Below are 21033 nucleotides of genomic sequence, written 5' to 3'. Positions count from 1 at the left end.
TTTCATGTTTTCAAATCTGGTCTGAAACAAGCTTAGCAATTTAGCTTGCTTGGACTTTCATGCAGGAATTTGGATTAGTCATTCCACTTACTATACCACTGTGCATACAGTAGTTGTCTACCTGTTTCATGCTGTGGTGTGGGTTGGGCTTGTACAAAACTTACACTTCTCTCATTACTGCCTCCTATCCTATTTCTTTCCTATGTAATCATATGTTACCTTCACACAATACTTACAAAATACTGATTACTCTGGCTGACCTTTTCTGGTGTACTAACCCTAACAGAACATTTCCACTCATCTATTTAATTGTCATAAACACCCTGTCATACCTCATTATGTATCTTGCATTCATTGTTTTACAAATGTAACTCCCTTTCTGCCTACAATATTTTATCTTCTTTTTATATATTTTGTCACTACTTCAGATAAAAAGACATCTGATTCATTTTCTGTGGAGATAAAACGCACACTTGTCTTTAATGTTGTAAAATCAGTATGTTGCTTTGTATATTCAGTTTCAGTACTGAGACTACAGTGTAGCATAAGGGAATACTGCACCCCTGAGGTTCACCCTAAAGATGAAACCATTGTCCATAATCAATGAAAAATAAGAGCAAGGGTGCTTTATTAATAATCAGCAAACAATTTAGCAGTATCAGCCCAAACAATAACATTTAGAAAATTATAAAAATAAGTCAGGTAGGCTTGTTAACAGTATGTCATCACGGAAAGTGAAAATTAATACAGAGTTAACAGCTATCTTGGACCCAGAAGGCATGATTAAGAAAGTATGTGATCCTCCTTAAACCACAGATAACCTGATTTTAAACATAAACTGCTTGTTGCATTGACTAATTTTCTGTTACAGCTACAACTATACTGCTTGTGTTTTAAGTAGCAAACAGAGAGAAAATGGGTGTAAGATACACAAACACTGGCAAGGCATGAAGACTAAAAATGACTGCAAGCAATTAAAACTAGCCATTGCCTCCATTGGCAACTTAAAAAAAAAATCTATGTGTATTGTGTATGTTTATTTTATCAGTTATGAGATAATAGAACAATAAAAATATAGACAGAAAGTTAAAGGATTTTGAGTATTGAGTATTTTCAGGTATTGTTTGAGTAACTGTATATAAATATGTTACGATTTTTGTTAACTTAATGGTTACTGATCCTCAAATTTCACATCTTTGATAAATGGTAATTACTTAATATGGCTATGTATTCAATAAAGATAGTTTTCTAAAAAAGAAAAAAAAAGTTAAGCTACTGTCAGCAACAAATACGTTTTGGAAGACCACATAAGAACCGAGTTAAACATGAAACTATTGCTACACGCTTTAATTTTATAGATACTTGTTTAGAAATCAAGCAAACATTATACAATCATTTTATGTAAGAAAGTTCATATGAAAGAGACAGTCTGACATAATTTTTACCTTAAAAACATAATTAAGTATGGATGTAATAAGACATTTCAGAAGGGCAAGCAGAAGCATTACAGAAAGTCAGAGTTAAGGCAATAAACAACATGAAATGGATCAGGCTTTAGAAAGGTACAGAGATCAAAGCATCAGGAGCAGACAATAACATGTGTCAGAGGTTAAGTGAGTAAAATGAAGGCGTGCTGCAGAAAGGGGGAAAAGCTAGCTTATTGTTATGAAAATGTGTTTGGTAAATATTGAAGGCATCTTGCTCATTCCAGAGGAAGGGGATGAAGTGTGGGAAAGGTTAGCACGTTATTGAACCCATCTCACAGATTAATTCATAAATGTGTATGTATAAGGTAGGACAAGGGGATACCAAGTGTTGGAGATGTGGGGAAGTGAGAACCAAATCACTACATATGTTATTACCATGCCTAAGAACTGCCTTTAGGTGGACATCTGTATATGAACTTGGGAATCATGTCTGTAAGAATGAAGATGCCTTTTGGTGAGAGACCCATTGGGGGAATCACTTGTAGTCCAAGACTCACATAAAGTTTGAGATAATCCTATATTTTTGACTTCTTGTGAAAGAATTGAAAACAAGAGTATATATCTTTCCCCAAACATGAGCCTGGCTATTTAAAAGCCACTGCATATAAAGATCAAATGGTATATATTGGTAGGTAGTAAAGATTTCTTGATGATGGATAAAGAATGTGTCTTAAAATGAATGCATGAATATTGATTGTTAATAGTTATACTGGTCATAGCTATACTACCTATTATATAGTGAATGGATTTCCATCTACTTGGCATCTGTTATTGTTCTGACGTGAATGTTTCTTGGCTGTATTGGCCAAAGTTAAATGTTATTCAATAAAAATCATATGATAACAGAAACAGCACAAAATACAGTGATACAAATATGCAGAAATGGTGGTGATAATTATCCGTATATTTGCCCTATGATTGATAAAACATATTTCAACTGCAGAAGGCCAAATCAGATTAGAATAATTCACGTATCAACATCAACTCTGAGCAAACGCTTTTAAGTGTAAACAAAGGAAAAATAACAAAATGAGACAGTTAAAAATAAACTTTAAGTGTAACATAAGAGTCATACAAGTAGGGAACATTTCTTTTACACACTAGTAATTTCCTCTGCTCTTACCCCCTCAAGCAACATTTGCCTTATACTGATCAGCTTTCTATGTCTAAGGGCCTGGCTTATATCTCTGCCTGTGAACATAAGAAAGTTTACATCTGCATCAGGAAAGGGAGTCATAGACAATACTGCCCTCTCATCTGCTGCAACCAACCTCTGACCTTAAGCTATATTGTATAATCCAAGCTAATCATATCATCATTAAAGATGACCACTCACATGAGCTCAAAAGCCAATACGTAAAAGCACTTTCAGGTTTGATCTTGTATTAATCCATGTTTTTTTCTGATTTTTTTGATTGTTTATTAACTCACAATAATAAATCTCATAGAAGGTATGTTTATTAGTATACCTGGAAGATAGCTATCTTTCTAACACATACTCAGTGCTTCATAAATTGTTGTCACCTTCTTCTAATCTTCCGAGACATTCAGCTTGATGTATGGCCACATGCATCAGTACTGCACCCCATGTTCCATGTGATCATGTCTAGAAGGGTACTTGGAGCTTAAATTTATCACATGCCAATGTCTATAGTGTTTGTAAGAAATATCTTTTACTAAAGAGATAGATATCACTATATATCACTGATCTTCTTGCAATAACCAAAGCAAAGATTTGTTTCCACATCCCAGAGTCAGAAATAATTCTCCATAGATGGAGCTTCTATAGGAATTACTATATTTGAACTGTTAAGAATATGTTGCTATAATGTGCCATGAGTCCTTAGCACGTACTTTACTTGCATGAAAGCTGCCATACACAGCTAACAGCGATTATCTTCTAATGACAGTGAGAGTCAGTAAGGTACAGACTGTCACTATCACCATTGCTTGTGTCTGTATCTTCCCTGTATGCTTACAGGGCACATCTGATAACATTCTGCTATGACTAGCAACTAATGCACAGAGAGACAGAGGAAGACACAGTAGACCTAAATGTGGATTGCAGACTTTTCTCTTATCATTTCTCTCAGCTATCCTTCATCAGTTTGGTCTTGCCACACTAATTAAGCTAATCACCATAAACAACCAAGTCTATATCTCAAGTTCCTGGCAATATTTCAGAGGCAGAAGTTACAGCTGACACTGTCAGACACCATGTGGCTTTTTTTTTGCCGTTGGTGTGATCTAAATGGGACATTGATACTGCTTCTAAAGAAAATATTAAAATGTGTGCCAAGAATTGGACCCCGCTCCCACATTACTTTATCTTAATTCTGTAGCTGATTATTCTGTCTGTTTCTTTCTGTATGTCCTTAATAATATGGCTAAAGTAAAATGGATGAGAAAAGCACTTCTCTGAGTTCATAGATAAGTGTAGGCTAGCTGTGCTTGTAGATCATTTTTAAGCCTAGCTAATTTCCCCTTACTGAGAACCATAAAAATGGACCAAATCAAAATCTCCTTCAGACTTACAATAATATAAAGAACTTAGAAACAAAACTAAAAAAAATGATAGTATCTGATAAAAGAATCTTCTTCTCACAATCCACCTCTAATCACAATAGCAACCATAGGGACTTCTGGAAGTCAATTAATCACATATTACATCCAGGTACCCCACCATCTCCTAACCCTGATCCTAACCTGTCTCCCACTGAAGTAGCCACATAGTTCAATTCTTTTTTCATCAACATCATCAGTAAATTACTGCCTTCTAGCTCCAGATCTCTTCCTAACTCCACCCTTGCTTCTGATTTGTCTAGCCATCACTCTGAACAACACCCCACTCTCCCAAAAAATACTTTTTCTCTTCAACCTGTATCAACTGCTTATATCAAAAAACTTCTTCAGAACCTAAAGCCATGCTCTCCATCTGCTGACAACTTGCCACCATACTTCCTAAAAATAGCCGCCTGTTCCATTGCGTACCCCATATCTATTCTGATAAATCACTCACTGTCTGAATTTACTGTTCCATCTATCTGGAAAAAATTCTATACTAGCCCCATCCATAAAGGATGAAAATCTACAGAAATTTCCAATTTTAGGCCTATAACTATTCTCTCTCTCCACTCTCAAAAATCATGGAAAAATGTGTCCATGCATAATTATTATGCCACCTATTACTAGAAAACCTTTTAACACCTACTCAGCATGGTTTTTGACCGAACCATAGTACTTCCACCGCTCTCATTGCTTTTACCAATTCATTTGCATAATCCTTAGACAATAACAAACTAGTCTCTTGCCTGTTCCTGGACTTATCCAAGGCATTTGATACTGTGTCTCACCCTTTGCTCATTTCTAAACTAACAGAACTTAATGTCCCCATCCACTATCTCTTGGTTCAGCAGCTGCCTGTCCAATAGGCAACAATCTGTTAGATGTCTTTCAACACTGTCCCCTCCTCTGCCAGTCACTACAGGTGTGCCCCAAGGCTCCATCTTAGGACCTCTTCTGTTCAACATTTTTACTTACAATCTTTATAAATCCTGCCCCAACTCAGCTCTCATTCAGTATGAAGACAGTTTTACAGTCATCACCTCCTCTGATTATTTCTCAGACCTGCTTTCCAAAACCTAGCAAACTTTCACAAATATTTAGACCTGGTTAGCCAATAACCAGCTAATACTCACTGCTAGGAAAACTAAACTACTATTTCTGCCTAAATCACACTCTCATAACACCTTGGCCTTCACTACTACCTCGTTAGACAACACCACCATCAATGTTGAATCCCATACCAAACTACTAGGGGTCATAATTGATGATAAACTAAAGTTTGACCTCCATATAAATTACTGTATCAAAAATACTAACCAAAAGCTTGGCTTACTATACCGTAACAAAAGATACATCAGAGGTAAGAAGGTTACTCTCTCTTTATCTCCTACTTTGTATCTTCTATGGCTCTCAAATCACTAACCTACAGGCAACATTACCGAATAAGATGGAAAATAGATATCACAAAATAGCTAGATTTGCTGCCAACACTCAGCCTAAATCCCATCACTGTTTGGCTTTGAAAACACTGAAATGGCTTTAGCTCCCCAATCAACTTCTTTTCTATCAACTTAATATTATCCCCTCCATCCTCTACAAACTCTCCTTCAGCCCTAATATTTCCAAGATCTTAAATTACTACCTCCCAACCAGCAAACTTAGAAGAACCAACCAAAACCTCCTTGACATCTATAAACCTAAAAAATCAATTGGTAAAACTCTCTACAACGATCTTCCCTCTATCAACTGGAATAAGCTACCTTTAACAATCAGATCTATTACACAGTGCCTCCCATTTAAAATCACCCTAAAAGTCCACTTTACAAATACCTGGACTTGCTCCTGTACACAGACTCTGTGAACATAATCATCTGACCCTCTTTGCATACATCCCCTTCTCAATTTGCATGTAATTCTCGCTACAGAACTCTAACTCCTAATACCTTTTTCACTCAGTTCCTCCACTACTCATATTTACCTCCCTCCCTTCTTTTGCCACTTAGCTTACTCCCCTTTCTCAGATTTCACTTGATTCTAACTACTACTACTCTCCTCTCTTATTTATATATTAAAACAAATCTCTAATTTTCCCTCATTTATCCATAGCCCGGCTGTTTCTATCACCTGCTCTCTCTATCAACTTCTCCTCTGCTTCTGATTACTGATGTAAGAACTAAGATTTGATATACAGTACCTCTATACTCTTTTCTTAAACTCTGAGTTAATTGTCATTAGTTCCCCTCTATATGGTGAAGTCCTTATGTATTGGAGATATATGAAAGACTTTAACATTTGGTTTTATTGCCTTTTTTGTAAATAACACCTTTAAACTCGCATGTTACAATTGTGAATTCAAGCATTATAATGCATGTTTATATTAGCTCATGCATACTGTATTGTTTGTAAACATTTTTATGGTGTATGTAATACTTTGTAAAGCTTTTCTCCCCAGGGCTCTGCTAAAAAGAGCGCAAGCTCAGTCAGACATTCCCGGTCAACAAATGTCAAATAAATAAATAACTAAACAAATAAATAAATCATGCCAACCGCCAACATAAGTGAATACTAGGCTACCCAATCTGATAGAGTATTTTAAGCTTAGCCAGTAACTCAAGTTCAGAATAAAACCTTGTACCTTATGTCTAGGAGGTGAAGACTTTAATCATTATGACTAACCCATCCTATTGGTTGTCATCCATTCATCCATCCACCAGTCCTTTATCCCATTTCTGCACATGGGTTTGGGGTGTCACTTCAACAGTGACAATCATTAAGAGCCAAAATTTACAGTACTGGGTGCCTAGCCCTGCCACAGCAGTTCTTCCACACCATACATACTCACACCTATGGCAGATTTAGAGTGTCCAATCCAACTACTGCATATTTTTGGAATGTGGTAGGAAACTGGAGCACCCAGAGAAAACTCATGTGAACACAGGGACAGCATATAGACTCACCACAGAAAACTCCCCAACCGAGAATTGAACCAGGGACCCTCTTGCTGTGAGGTGACAACATTATCTGCGTCTCTGTGCTGCATTGCATTCATGAAAAAAAAATCAAGTTCCATCTCTTATGATAGCTTTGACCAGAATGCATGATGGCATCTGCAGGCTCACTCCATTTTTCCATCATCATTATTGGCCACAGTATGTGTGAAGTCTATGTCCCCTACTTTTGGAGGAAATGATCTCATTATTCTCTTGCTCTGTGGTGGTACCTCAAGTGCAAGCAGCAACTTCTCTACAGTTATATTTGGATCTCTCACACAACTCCTCAAGACTTTCCTGACAATAATCCTCTTGCTTTATCCATCATAGTTTTTGGCCTGGCCATGGGATATAGACTGCCTCGGATGATAATGTCTTTTAACTTGCCCATACTCTTGGATTGTGGCACTGGCTGTAAGTCTTAATATCTTTGAAAGATATTAAATCACTGAACACTACTGCAAAGTGTCTGCCCTGTCAAGTAAATATATCCAGCTGTTTTCCATTCATATAGCTGTCAGGTGAGAAATGGCTTATTCCCAATCCTGAGTTGTCAGTTTACTTGGTCAGTTCTTGGATCCTTACTGTACTTTTAATATCAGTGGGAAGGAAAGATGATTTGTTAATGCAGGATTTCTGCAGCGCATAGCAGATTATGATTCTGTGTCCTACAAAGGGACATGTAAATGGCAAAGTAGTTTTGACTTGACTGCAAGAAGCTTACTGACTTTGTTCTGTCCTAATGCTAACAAATAAAAAGCAATATTGTTTAGTTACTCAGTAATTCTGTTTTGTATTAATCTTCACATAATTGCAATATTGAAGTTGTTGCATCCATAAAGATACTTTGTCTCACAATTCAGGATGACTGAAAATGTGACATGCATTTTAAATGAGTTATATCTCACAGTAACCTAAAGATACATATTATGCAGTGCAGAAAACTTTATGGCTAACTCTGCACCCATCTTCATAGCCTTTTACTTAAAGTCCTCAAAAATCTAAAAAGCTTAGTCTTCCATAAAATGAAACAATTGTGATATAATGACCAGGCATGTTTCAAATTGTACTTCAAGAACTTATTATTACATTCCTCACTTGCTGTTGAATTAGCTTTAAAATAAATAATACCCTGTTACATTACAGCTCAGCTTAGACTTACACATATTCTCCTTTACTCTATTAAGTGTTATGACACCCAGATCTATTATTAAATTATATTCTCATGCACAAACCTAAAGTCCTCTGATTCTAAACTAATAGTGGTCTCTATGATCTTAAATCACTTGAAAAGTTCTGCCTTTTTGTTGTAGTAACTGCATCGTGGAATAACTTTGCGGTTATTACCAATTACAAAGAAAGTAAATCGGCTTTCAGATATGTCATTACTGCTCACTTAACAATTGAATTGATATATAATGTGTTGTCCTACATAAAGTTTATTTGCTTACCTTGAATTGTTAACTTCTCTTTGTTATTACTTGCATATATATTTTCCTGTATTGATTTCCGTCTCTTATGCTACAAACAGCGTTCTTATTCTTTTCATCTGCCACTGTCATCATACTTTCTATTATCGCTCCACCATCTCTGAGACTTTCATTCATTATTATTATTATTATTATTATTATTATTATTATTATAATACATTCTTCCTCTTGTTACATCCCAGAGTTTATAAAGTTTTGTTTTACTAAAATCAAGATTTTGAACATGTTTACAGAGTAGGAACTTAATGTCAGACAAATCGGAGGTAGCAGTGTGGCTCAGTATAAATTCCATAGCAGAGTTGTAACTCATCTTCTTTCTCTTTTTGATCTGCTTTTAATTTACTTTCTCCATTCCTTTTACCACATGCCATTGATATCCCTTTAGTTATTAACATTTCCCTTCCATTTTTTATCGCACTTTCAAAAAATGTTAAATGATTCTCGTTTCTTCTTTGCACTATTATGCATCCCCCTGACTCTTCTTTAGATCCATGTTCAGACACATTGATGAGTGGTGAACTGCAGCCTTTTATGTGTTACTTTGAATGCATGTCCCTGTGGTTACCTGCTGAGACTAATTGAAGGATCGATTGTAATTTGTATATGAACACATATTTTCTACACTGAAAAAAGTATATGGATTGAAAACTAGCTCTAAATATTGTAGTATCCTGTGTGTCTGACCATAGCTTTGTAATGTTCTGAACGTTTTCTTGTCCACATATTTGTACAGACAGATGTTTACGTAAACTTAAATTCATACATAAATGAATAGAACACAGTAATCAGAGTCAGTGTAATTTAGGGATAGTTTGCAGAGCATACTGTTAGCATAGGAAAGGTAAGTTAGGCATTGGTATTGATTAAAAACCAGTATCAGAGCAGAAGACAAAAAGGAAACATTTAGAAATACAAGTAAATGTGTTAGATATTTCTGTTGACATATGTGCAATACAAACAGAGAAGCTGAATATAAAAACACCAGAACAGCATAAATAATACATAGAAAATGTATACCTTTATAAGGTAATTGCTTAAAGCAGCCAAGCATAAAGTATGCTATATATAAAAAATTCATATAAAACATAAGGAACATGGTTATGTGGGATAACACCCAGCCACTAGTTTAAGAAAACTCATGCACTATCATGTTGGGATGGTTGTTACAAACCAAGATACTTGATGCAGGAAAATGTTATGTCACTGGCTCTGAGAGCAAAATAAGACCACCGGGAAAATAAGACCACCGGGAAAAAGTCTGGTATACCATCTGTGACGACTGGGGAGAGATGGGCGAAGGCTGCCAGCCTAGTCAAATAGAATAATATATAACTCTATTAACTGTATAAATAAATGTAAAATACAGGCTTGTGTTTTTAAATGTAGGAAAACACTGTGAAATGTGGAACTGCAAAATATGTGACAACATTGCACTCTACTGGCCCATTGAAGCATGTTGTATCCTTTCATGTTAGAATTTTGGCCCGAGGGCGGCTGGATGAAAATTTCATGCCCATTGTTTTAAGGCTAAAGTTTATGACTAGAATTTAGATATGGAAGGTGTTTTATTGCTTTAGTTTCTGTTAACATATACTTGTGAAATGTCTTGTATCATTGTAAGTTTCTGAGGAGGTGTTAGCTTGCTAAATAATGCAGTTTGTGGCCTGAGAACTCAGACCAGGTGTTAAGATGATGCAATATGAATACTGGGAAAACCTAAGTATCAAAAAGATGTAATTTTGGGAGGTCCTTAGAGACATGTTTGTTAGTAATGTTTAAATACTATTTCTCACAAGAGACAAAGAGCATTTTTGATCTGGACATCTAACTTATCAGCGCTCTGCTTATGCTCACATGTAAGTTTTTAGTACTGTGATACCTTGCAGGAATAATTAAAGCTAATAAAAATTAATTAGGTATTTTTCTTTGAAACCAGACCTGTCCTACTCTATTATTTTAAGTTTCTGTGTGATCTGTGAACTCTTGGATATCTCTGTGGTGTAGTAGATTTGTCTGGTGTTTTAATTATTTATTATTAAATATCTTTAAAACCTTCTACCTGTGGCTGGTTTGTGTAGAGATGAAGTATGCTTTAGAGTACATTATGTATTTATAGAGTTTACCGTCTAAGCCCTTCCAATAAGCCTTACACTGTATAGTCACATTATCATTGGATATTAATATTGCACAGTAATAACTGGACACCCTTTTAAGGGCCTTTTAGTAGCTGATATTATTAACTGGATGCTGGCAGCAATTACTACCGTATACTCTGGGTAAAAGGGCACAGCTGGAGAATCTGTGTCAGCCTTTCCCAGGAGTGTCTGCAAAGTATATAAATACTTATCTCAAAGTGTGTGTGTGTGTGTGTGTGTGTGTGTGTGTGTGTGTGTGTGTGTGTGTGTGTGTGTGTGCTGTGTCATCTACTTGGCAGGGACACAAAGCACTGGTTGGGCAGAGAGGGTACTGGATGTTCCAGCTTGCCCAGTTAGGCTGAGACCTGTGGGTGGATGGCTGTGTGTGTGAGTGTGTGCGCATGTGTGTGTGTGTGTGTGTGTGTGTGTGTGTGTGTGTGTGTGTGTGTGTGTGTGTGCGCATGTGTGGGTGTATGTATGTGTGCATATGTGTGTGTGTGTGTGTGTGTGTGTGTGTGTGTGTGTGTGTGTGTGTGTGTGTGTGTGTGTGTGTGTGTGTGTGTGCATGTGTGCGTGTGTGTGTGTGTACTCGTGCGCATGTGTGGGTGTATGTATGTGTGTCTATGCCTGTGTGTGCGTGTGTGTGTGTGTGTGTGTGTGTGTGTGTGTGTGTGTGTGTGGGTGTGTGTGTGTGTGCGTGTGTGTGTGTGTGTGTGTGTGTGTAGACTGCTAATGCTTGAAGTCTGAGTATATGTCACTTGATTACATCTGTAATCATTTCAGGAACGTGTTTTTAGATGACCTTATTGTTAAGACATGTTGCTTGTCTGTGGTGTTCAATTACCTCAGTATAATCTGCAGGTTGTTTCTGAGCCACATTGGGTCAAAGATGGCAGAAGAGTCCTGTAGTGCAGCAAAAATCAAAGAGCTAGCATAATGCGACTGGGACTTTCCAAATGTGCTCTGAGATTGCACACTATAATGTATTTCTCAACAAATAAACCCAACAAAGTACATATATTTCCATTTCCCTGTCCTTGGGTTGATAAGCTAGTCACATCTACAACATTTTCATGTACACACACTCAAGCTGTCACTCCCCTGTCCAAACCTAGAGCCGGGATATATATTTAGAAATGGCTTGTGTCAACTCAGCTGTTGTTATCACACTGAGCGAATGACTGGGGAAGGGGAGGGGGGTAGGGATTCTGAAATAACTGTTTGAATCACATTTCCTTTGCTTCATCTGGTCTGTCTGCTTCATAGGATCCTGTGGTTGCTGGTTGAGGGAAGATCCAATCTTTAGGATTTTATAACTTTTTCTTCAGATTATTATTTAACAGAAAACACAGTAAGTGTTGTTTGATTTAACTATTGACTGTTTAGACTATATTTTGTTACACTTTTCATGTAGCTGCCTCATGTCCTTTTGGTATGCACTTGAGCATTCTAGGGTTATTTATAGCCTAGTTTAAGAGCTACGCTTACTAAATTGGATTCTTCATTTTGTCTTGAGATTTAATATTTTATTGCAGAAAGAAATCATAAAGTTGAAAACTTGATTATACAGTTGTTGTACTCCGTCAGTTCAAATAGCAGTTGTAACTTGATGGAAAAAATTCTAATTGACTTTCCACAGCTTTAGCACCTGGAATTTTGTAATAAGTTATCCTTGTCATGGCCTGTTCAGCAGTGAAAACCTTTCCATTTAAAGGTACAACATCTATTAACAAATGTCTGTCAGGGGGCATTTTTGGTACTGCAACAGGTGTTAGGAGCTAAATGACTTTAAACCAACTCAGTATGATTAATATTAAATGTGTAAGACCCGATGAGTAACTATAGATAGGTTATTAAGGCACCATGGTTTTCATGACTGTATTTTTGAATTAACTAGCTCTTTACTAAATGTAACAGTGCAGCTTTTTTCTTACTGAATGGTTTTAAAAGCTGCTATGCAGAGGACAGATTTTACTTATAACTGTGTGTCCATACTTCAGTTTCGTTACTTTTGTCTTAAAATATATTATTTAAAGACGCAAGGAATATAGTGAAGAAATAAACAGAGCCATGTTTCCAAAGTAATAGTAACATTTTCTCCAAGAATTGTTATTTTTTTAATTTTACTCATTTCACTGTGTAGATCTCCATGAAATACAGTGGTTGTATGAAAATGTTATGTAATGCATTTTTTTGAAAAAAACCTCTAAAGTAATATAAACTATTGTGCTACCACCTTGCTATATATCTGGTATTCATATCTCAAGGTTAAGAGAAGATTGATTTTTTTTATTTTTTTGCATTTCACACTTTATTAATAATTTTTGTTGCCTTATAGACAGAAATGTAAAATACATGGTTATGTTCACAGCTTGAGAGACACTAACAGAAATGCAGAAAAATCATGCCTAGAACAATAACAGAAAATACCAGTGCTTTTATTTCTAATGCAACTGAAGGTTATCTCTGCAGATTGTATGCTATATAAAAACACCAAGAAAAAATCCACAGAGTCCCTAAAAGTTTCAGTAAGTCGAGTGTCACACACTTGGTCCAAAGAAACAAACAGTGTAAGAAACTTTCCACCAGGTGTTCTCAGTGGAATAACTATACAAAAATATTCCCCAGATTTAAAGTAATATGAATATAGTACTGGTAATGTCCTGTTCGATTCTCAGCTAGAGTGTCTTCTGTGTGGAGACATGCATGAATGGGCATACCTTCGTTGAAGGTTGTGCGTCAGAGCTGGCAACTCGGCACGTAAAAATCTACTGCCAATCATTAGCGGACCGGAGTTCCGCTGTGGCGACCCCTAACCGGGAAAAGCCGAAAGACACAACAACAACACTTAAACTTAAACTTTAAAAAAAAGTAAAATATGAAGCTGCCTATTCAAATAAATCTCTCATATTTAGTAAATCAAGTAAAAAATCCAGTCCAAGATATGTTGAATTTGCAGTTCGTTTATTAGTAAGCACAGACAAGCTAGTGGTCCTTTAAAATGTCATTTGATGCTTTTGAGGTGTACATTAGCCAAAATAAGCCCTTTGAAATTCTGATACACAGAACTTCATTTTCTGAGAAAGATCTTGCAGTGTTGCAATCTGGAAATGCATTGTCATTATAAATAGCATTGCATGCACTTCTGAAATTATCTCAATCATGGGAATTATCAGAATCATAAAAAAAGACTGCAAAAGTAGCACTAAAGTATTTAACACAGATAACATGTATTTTGAAATGTCTTCTTCCTTATACCATTCAAACCTTGGTTTATCCTTTGGTAGAAGAACATACACAAGTAGCACAGAGCTTTTAAGAGTCACACTAGTGCTGTCTGATTTATATGTAATATGTATTGTAAACGTAAGGAACACATGCCAACTCAAAAATTAACATTCAACACAGAGATAGATGCATTTATAATGTCCTTTCCTATTCTCAAATAAAGCTTGATTTTATATTACTTTTCCCCCCACTGTCATCCAGCCATCAACATTCCCATGATCTATTAGCAACAGATGATAGCTGTTTACATAATGGTGTCATCCAGGCAGCCATCAACATTTTTCTGCAGTGACCCTAACTTCTTCCTCTGTGGCTTATGTGTATGCCTGATTATGTTTGGGTTTGCTACATCTTCTTATGTGGGAGTGCACATTCTTGCCTGTGCCCCATGAAAACTACCACACAAATATGGCTCATCTTCTGCAGTACATGTTGCACCGAAGTGAACTGGACTACCGCTTTCACCCCAGAATCATAATTCTCATCTTCTAAGAGCAAGAACTCTGAGCAAAAAAATAAATATAATGGAAAGTGGGGACTAAGGCCCAAAACTGGGGACAAATTTTAAATATTACTGCTACAAACTTAGAAAGTTGCTAGAATAACTTGCTTTGCATTAGCATCTATTTTCTAAAGGATATGAAGTCTGAAACTCAAATGTATGTAATTATTTATCTACTTCAGTCTTCAGTCATTTTCCAGAAGACTTCAAATTTTATTGGAAACAGACCAAAAATATGACACAAAATAGACATTCTGCAAAAATCCGGACAGCTGAGAGGTATGTTAACTGATTTCAGGTTGTCTGTGTAACGGTCCCGGCTTCATCCCTCAACACTATAGAGGCAGCACTCCAATAACACCATCTTGTGTTGTGTTGTTACCTTCATACAGAAGTGTAAATACTGACTGAGCATTCCTAGTTGAGTTATGGAATCAAAGGGGAACTGGGTATTCAAAAATATGGCAGGTAGGAACACAATAATTACAGTAAACAGAATCACAAAATCCATGATCTGTGTTTTCATGGAACACTAGAACATATCTACAAAAGAAAACCTCATGTTGTGGGTTTTATTCCCCTTCCTCACCGCAGCTCTCTTAAGATTCCAACTTGTATGTTACTTTTTTATTAAGAACAGTTTCAGGAAAACATGGTTTGAATCCTTTTTTCAGGATTCTGTGTTCAGACTTTGTTATGCATTCATTTGTAGCTCTCCCTTTCAGGAATGTTTTCAGTCATTGGATGTTGCCCTTTTACCAGGCTCAGGAAAATCTTAGAAATGGGCAAGATATGCACCTCTACGTTATTTATACCCCCATGCTATGTGTGTATGTATTTTATATATATATATATATATATATATATATATATATATATACACATACATACATATACACACACACACACACACACACACACACACACACACACACACACACACATATATATATATATATATATATATATATATATATATATATATATATATATATATACGCACACACACATATACATGCATACATATGGGTAGCTATAGATGTATAGATTTAGTCTATAGTCTATTGTCCTACACGGACCAACTCAAAGCCCTGTCACTGTACTTTGTATCCTACAGACTGATTACAGTTGATCTATGTCTGGCATACAAGGCATTCTCCAACCCATTACGGATGGATTTACTGCACATCAGCAAGTCAAATGGTATCAGAAATCCTTGGTCTAGGGATCTAAATGTTTTCTGTAACATCAACAGAATGGTTTGGAGGGACAGCTATATCTTGCAGAAGTCACTGCTGCTGTGGAACTGACCTCTCATCAAACTGAATGCAAAGAAATGTATTGTTATTCCCTTCAGCACAAACAATGTCCCTTCACACTATCAGGTTAATAATAATACCCTAAGTACCCATGAAGTGGTAATGGACCTGGGATCACAGGTTGACCGTGACCTTAACTTGGACCATCACGTGTCTACCATTGTAAGGAAACCTTTCCATGTTACTCACTTGATTAGTAAAGGCATCACCTCAAGAGCACAAGAAGTTATAATTCCCCTATACTCTGCACTTGTCCAGCCAATAATTTAGTACAATGCCCCATTTGGTATGTACCATACTAACCATCTACAGCAATTAAAGAGACCGCAGAGGTTTCTAACAAAGAAGATCAAGGGTCTCCAGCATGTGCCTTACACAGAGTGACTAAAATCCCTGTCACTATACTCCATATCATATAGACTTCTTAGGGGAGACTTATGCCTAGCCTACAGAGCAACCCAAGACCCAAACCTAATGAACTTACTGGATATCTGTAAATCAAGTGGGTCTAGGGCTACCCATTCCAGGAACTTAAATATGGCCTTGGACTTAAATAAAACAGTGACTGCCACTTATTTGGAATAGGCTACCAATTCATGTGAAACAGAGCACCTCTATGATGCTGTTCAAGAAGAACCTGGATGAGTGCAATCTTGGGTATTGACTAGTACCTCTATGGTATTACGCTGGGTTAAAACGGCTCAGCTTAAAATTACCTCTGGGTTGATAGCCTGGTAATCTCCTATGATGCTATGATAAAAGAAAGTTCATACCTGTCCATATTGAAGCACAACTTGGATTTATGGATGGGAAACAGAAAAGTTCCCCATGATTTCCCCTGTACTACTAATGGACAGAGACAGCTCCTCGATGCTTTATCTTATGCACTGGTCCCCTCAAATTATCTATAATCTGATCCTAGTTATTTTCATTGGGGGTAATATATAATTATTGACCATGGGATGGGTAAGGCCCATCTATAACGAAATGGGATGGGTTATTTTGAGCATAAAAAGGGAAATTGGCTCGGCTTAAAATGACCCACAAGGTTAGCTAGCCTAGTACTTACCTATGAGCCTATACTTTCTCAAATAGTGGGGACAACCTTCCCAGGACTGGTTAGGGGATACCTTTGCAAGAAAACGTTAATTATTTGTTACTGATTTTATGAGAGATCAGGTTAAATGTAAAGCAAATTTGAAAAAAACTCTAAACTCATACTATGTACTTGGTATAAAGCTACCCTTTCTACTTAGACACACTAGTTAAGTTTTTGACTTAATTTAAATCATACTGCTATATTTAGTTTTTATTAGATTATGCTGTGTGCTTGTTCCTTTGAATGTTCTCTTGTAAAAGCTTATTTTTTAGCAATGTATAAGTTCTCCATGAAATATTTCTGTAATAGATTATAGCAATTTGTTTATTTTTTTCTTTGAATGTAAACCTTGTAAAAAACATTTATCTTTTATGCTTTGTATACATGGAGCTTTTCTCCCTTAGACCCCATTGAAAATGGGCTCTTCTTGGGCCAGTAGACTATTCTGGTGAACAAATGCCAATAAGTAAATAAAGGCCCAGTGGACTATTCTGGTGAACAAATGCCAATAAGTAAATAAAGGCCCAGTGGACTATTCTGGTGAACAAATGCCAATAAGTAAATAAAGGCCCAGTGGACTATTCTGGTGAACAAATGCCAATAAGTAAATAAAGGCCCAGTGGACTATTCTGGTAAACAAATGCCAATAAGTAAATAAAGGCCCAGTGGACTATTCTGGTAAACAAATGCCAATAAGTAAATAAATAAATAAAATGAGTGCATATATTTGTAAGACTACAGCATATGCTTTTTTCCCATTTGGGTAGATCCAAAGTACTTATTATATATCTAGAGGGGACTATTCTGGTGAACAAATGCCAATAAGTAAATAAAGGCCCAGTGGACTATTCTGGTAAACAAATGCCAATAAGTAAATAAAGGCCCAGTGGACTATTCTGGTAAACAAATGCCAATAAGTAAATAAATAAATAATGAAAAAGTAATTTTAAATGAGTGCATATATTTGTAAGACTACAGCATATGCTTTTTTCCCATTTGGGTAGATCCAAAGTACTTATTATATATCTAGAGGGTACTCGTGGAATTTTCTAGGATTGGAAGGAGGCTCACTGTGATAGTCGTCTGGGAACCTATACCCAAGGCAATATATAAATGCAAGGGAAGGGATTTCCCCTCCTGTATCATGCAGTATGTGGTGCTGGGTTGTCTGATAAAGTTGCTGTTTAGGGACCATGATGGAATAAACCCAGTAAAATAGATCCACTTTTGTTAATATGTTTTCTCACTCGTCCAAAGGTCTGAAGTCCTTAAAGTTAGTTACGATACGTTGTAGGTTCATGGCATGAATTTCCATGTATGTAGGATTGTGATGGGCTCTGCCACAGATATAAGAATTTTCTGTGATGCTCTGGATTAATTTCACTAGGTTCTTCTAATCAGTCTTCAGTAGAAAGTGAAGTAATCAGATGACAAGTAGCCTAGTATGCCACTAATTATTTGCTGGTAGATAAGGTCAGAAATCTAACACAAAGAAACAGTGTGGCAATTCCTTCTCAGCATTCTTTAATGATCTGCTACATTCTACATAATTTCTGTAATTTAAGATGATGGGCTTTGCTGGAATTTTAAAACCCTCATAAGTATCCCACTCCCTTCTACTGATCTTCATGTGTACTGTTTCTTTACATCTCAACTGTCCCAATTTTCACAGAATCTCCAGATTTTTGCTCATATTTTTGGTCTGTTTCTCATAAAAGTGTTTTTGGCAAATCATTGGCAAATCATTGAGTACTGAAGTCAGAAAATAATGGCAAGCATTTGAGTTTCAGACTTCATATCCTTCTGAAAAATTCATGCTAATGCAAAACGTGTTAGTCTATCAAGAGCAATATTTAAAAAGTGTCCCAATTTTTGGGGCTTTGCCCCCCCCCCCCATTTTTTTTGCGGCTTTGTCCAGATTACTTGCTCTAAGAGGTTGAGAGTTATAACTGTCTAAAATATTCAAACCCCAGAATTTCCTCTTAGGTGAGGAGGAGTTACAGCATCTGGTAGCATAACTGGAAAGTATATCTGTTGCAATCCGTAGCATGATTTAACCTTTCCTTCAGAGACATAACCTAAGCTATCATGTGCACAAGTTATTGTCTGGAATAAACTCTAAGGAAGTAACAAGAAAAACAATTTTATTGTCCAGTGAGTAGCTAGCTCAGCGTATAAGGTATGGTACCAAATAGTCCTGAAGGGGCTGATGAATGCCCTCCACGCCTCCTAAGGATGGTTAGATGGAACTCTGCAAAGGCACAGCAGCTAAGCAGCAATGGATGATTCTGTTCTGGTACATTCCATTCAGAAGAGGATGCCTCTGAGAATGGGGAATAAAGCAAAGCAAGGTTGAATAGATTAGAATATTTTACCCTGATATATGGAACAAGAGGAGCTCTAACAGCAGTTTATAAAGCATGCCAACACTCTTTTCTGTTTGAATGTTTGAGTCTTGTTGCATCATTTAAAAGATGTGCAATAAAAGATAATGTATTAAACTTAGTTTTCACTAAATGTAACGCATTTTAAAGACAGAAATGGTTTTCAGATTGCGTGGTTAAAATATGAAATGTGTTACCTATGCAGGTAAAATTGCCGAATAAATCAAATCATTCAAGGTTATTCTCAATAAGGATGTTAGCAATGCAGTTTATGAATCTTAAGAGTTGGGAGACAATAGAGAGATTATATATAATAGTATCCCTTTTTTCATGATGTATGTATGCAACTATGGCTTATCAGTGCCTTATGTGTTTCCAACAGAAAAATATGATAAATCTAATTGAACAATGATAGCATTACAGGATAGTGTAGTTAACAGGTAACACACGGTACAGCACTTAAAATTTGTGGCCTCAAAACATGTAGATCTCTGGTTTTATCTAGTTGTATTCCTGGCTGGGATACTTTCTTCATGGAGTTTCCACATGTTTTGCACAGATTTTTTTTTTGTTTGTTTCATATGGTCTTCTGTTTCTTCTAATATTCCTCAATTGTGTGTGTGTGTGTGTGTGTGTGTGTGTGTGTGTGTGTGTGTGTGTGTGTGTGTGTGTGTGTGTGTGTGAACATTTGTTTCTGTTCCTCATGCTGTAAAGTTAACAGTGCAAGGACTCAACTTACATGAATTGTTTGTTTTAGTTTTGCTGACAGGAGTTTTTTATATTGAAGAAAGAATGCTGTTTGTATTTCTTATTTCATACTGTAACACTGTACCATTTTTATGTTGTAATATTGAGCCAAATTAATTGTTTGTTTTCAGTATTAGTCTATTAGTCTGCTCTTAGATGCTTTTGTAAAAAAATGCATTATTTCTTCAATTAACTTTACCTCCTTATCCATTTCTTGAATAATGTTCAAAGACTGAAGCAGAAATAATATAAAATGTTTTCTGCTAGCATGTTATAGGAAAAAGTTCAATCCTCTTTACTTGTAAAAGAAAAAATAAATGAAAGAGAAAAACAAAGTGTTAGTGAAACTAGGTGTAAAAACCACAATGTTATTTATATTGTTCACCCATGAAACAGCACCATTAGTAACAAAGTTTCTTTCAAGGTGCCATGTAACAGTCACTGTCTAGCTTTACTTATCAGAATAATGCTGAACAGACAAAAACATGAACACATGGCAGAAGGAAGAAAAGTGAACTCACCGTCAGTGTAGACTTTGTGTTGTTTAATAATCAAAATTGCATATACATCTTATAGAGAACAGACACAATGAATGTCCAAGAACATTATAATAAGTGCCTTGAAGGCAACAGATGTCTGCAGACATGGTACCAGAGTCTGAAATGAACCAAATATATATTACAGTTAAAGTCACAACTATTCAAAAACAAGAGGAAACAAATAGCAGAACTGGAGTGTCAGGTACAACATTAAATAATAAATACATCAGAATCTGACAGAGATGTATGTGTATGCATATTGTCTGTGACCATGAGAACAGATCTCATAAGGAGAACATTACAGTGGTGGGAAGTGCAGAATCAAGCCCTGACTTAGTTATCCACTCCATTTTAAACCAAATCGTTGCCATACCAGATTACCAAAAATTAACAAAATTGCCTCTTGTCTCCCAAAGTGTCCTGTGGCAAACAACAGCAGCAGATTCTCAAAAACCAACCTGGCAGGACACACCACGAGAACACGAAAT

At 36.3% G+C, this 21033-nt stretch overlaps 1 protein-coding gene across 2 annotated transcripts in view; it reads left to right on the top strand.

Moving 5' to 3' along the window:
* Window positions 1-11888: 11888 nt before the first annotated feature.
* The window catches only part of MYO18B (myosin XVIIIB), a 2352406-nt gene continuing 2343261 nt past the window's right edge, over window positions 11889-21033 (top strand). For both annotated transcript variants that reach the window (XM_044068483.1, XM_044068482.1), the window contains exon 1: window positions 11889-12018. The gene's annotated coding sequence lies outside the window, so the exon portion shown is untranslated. The remainder of the gene's footprint in view (window positions 12019-21033) is intronic.

Source organism: Protopterus annectens, chromosome 4.part0 (assembly GCF_019279795.1).
Source record: "Protopterus annectens isolate FY-2018-M chromosome 4.part0, PAN1.0, whole genome shotgun sequence".
Classification (NCBI taxonomy): domain Eukaryota; kingdom Metazoa; phylum Chordata; order Ceratodontiformes; family Protopteridae; genus Protopterus; species Protopterus annectens.
Note: the sequence above shows the minus strand (reverse complement) of the source record. Positions and strands in the feature narration are given on the sequence as shown.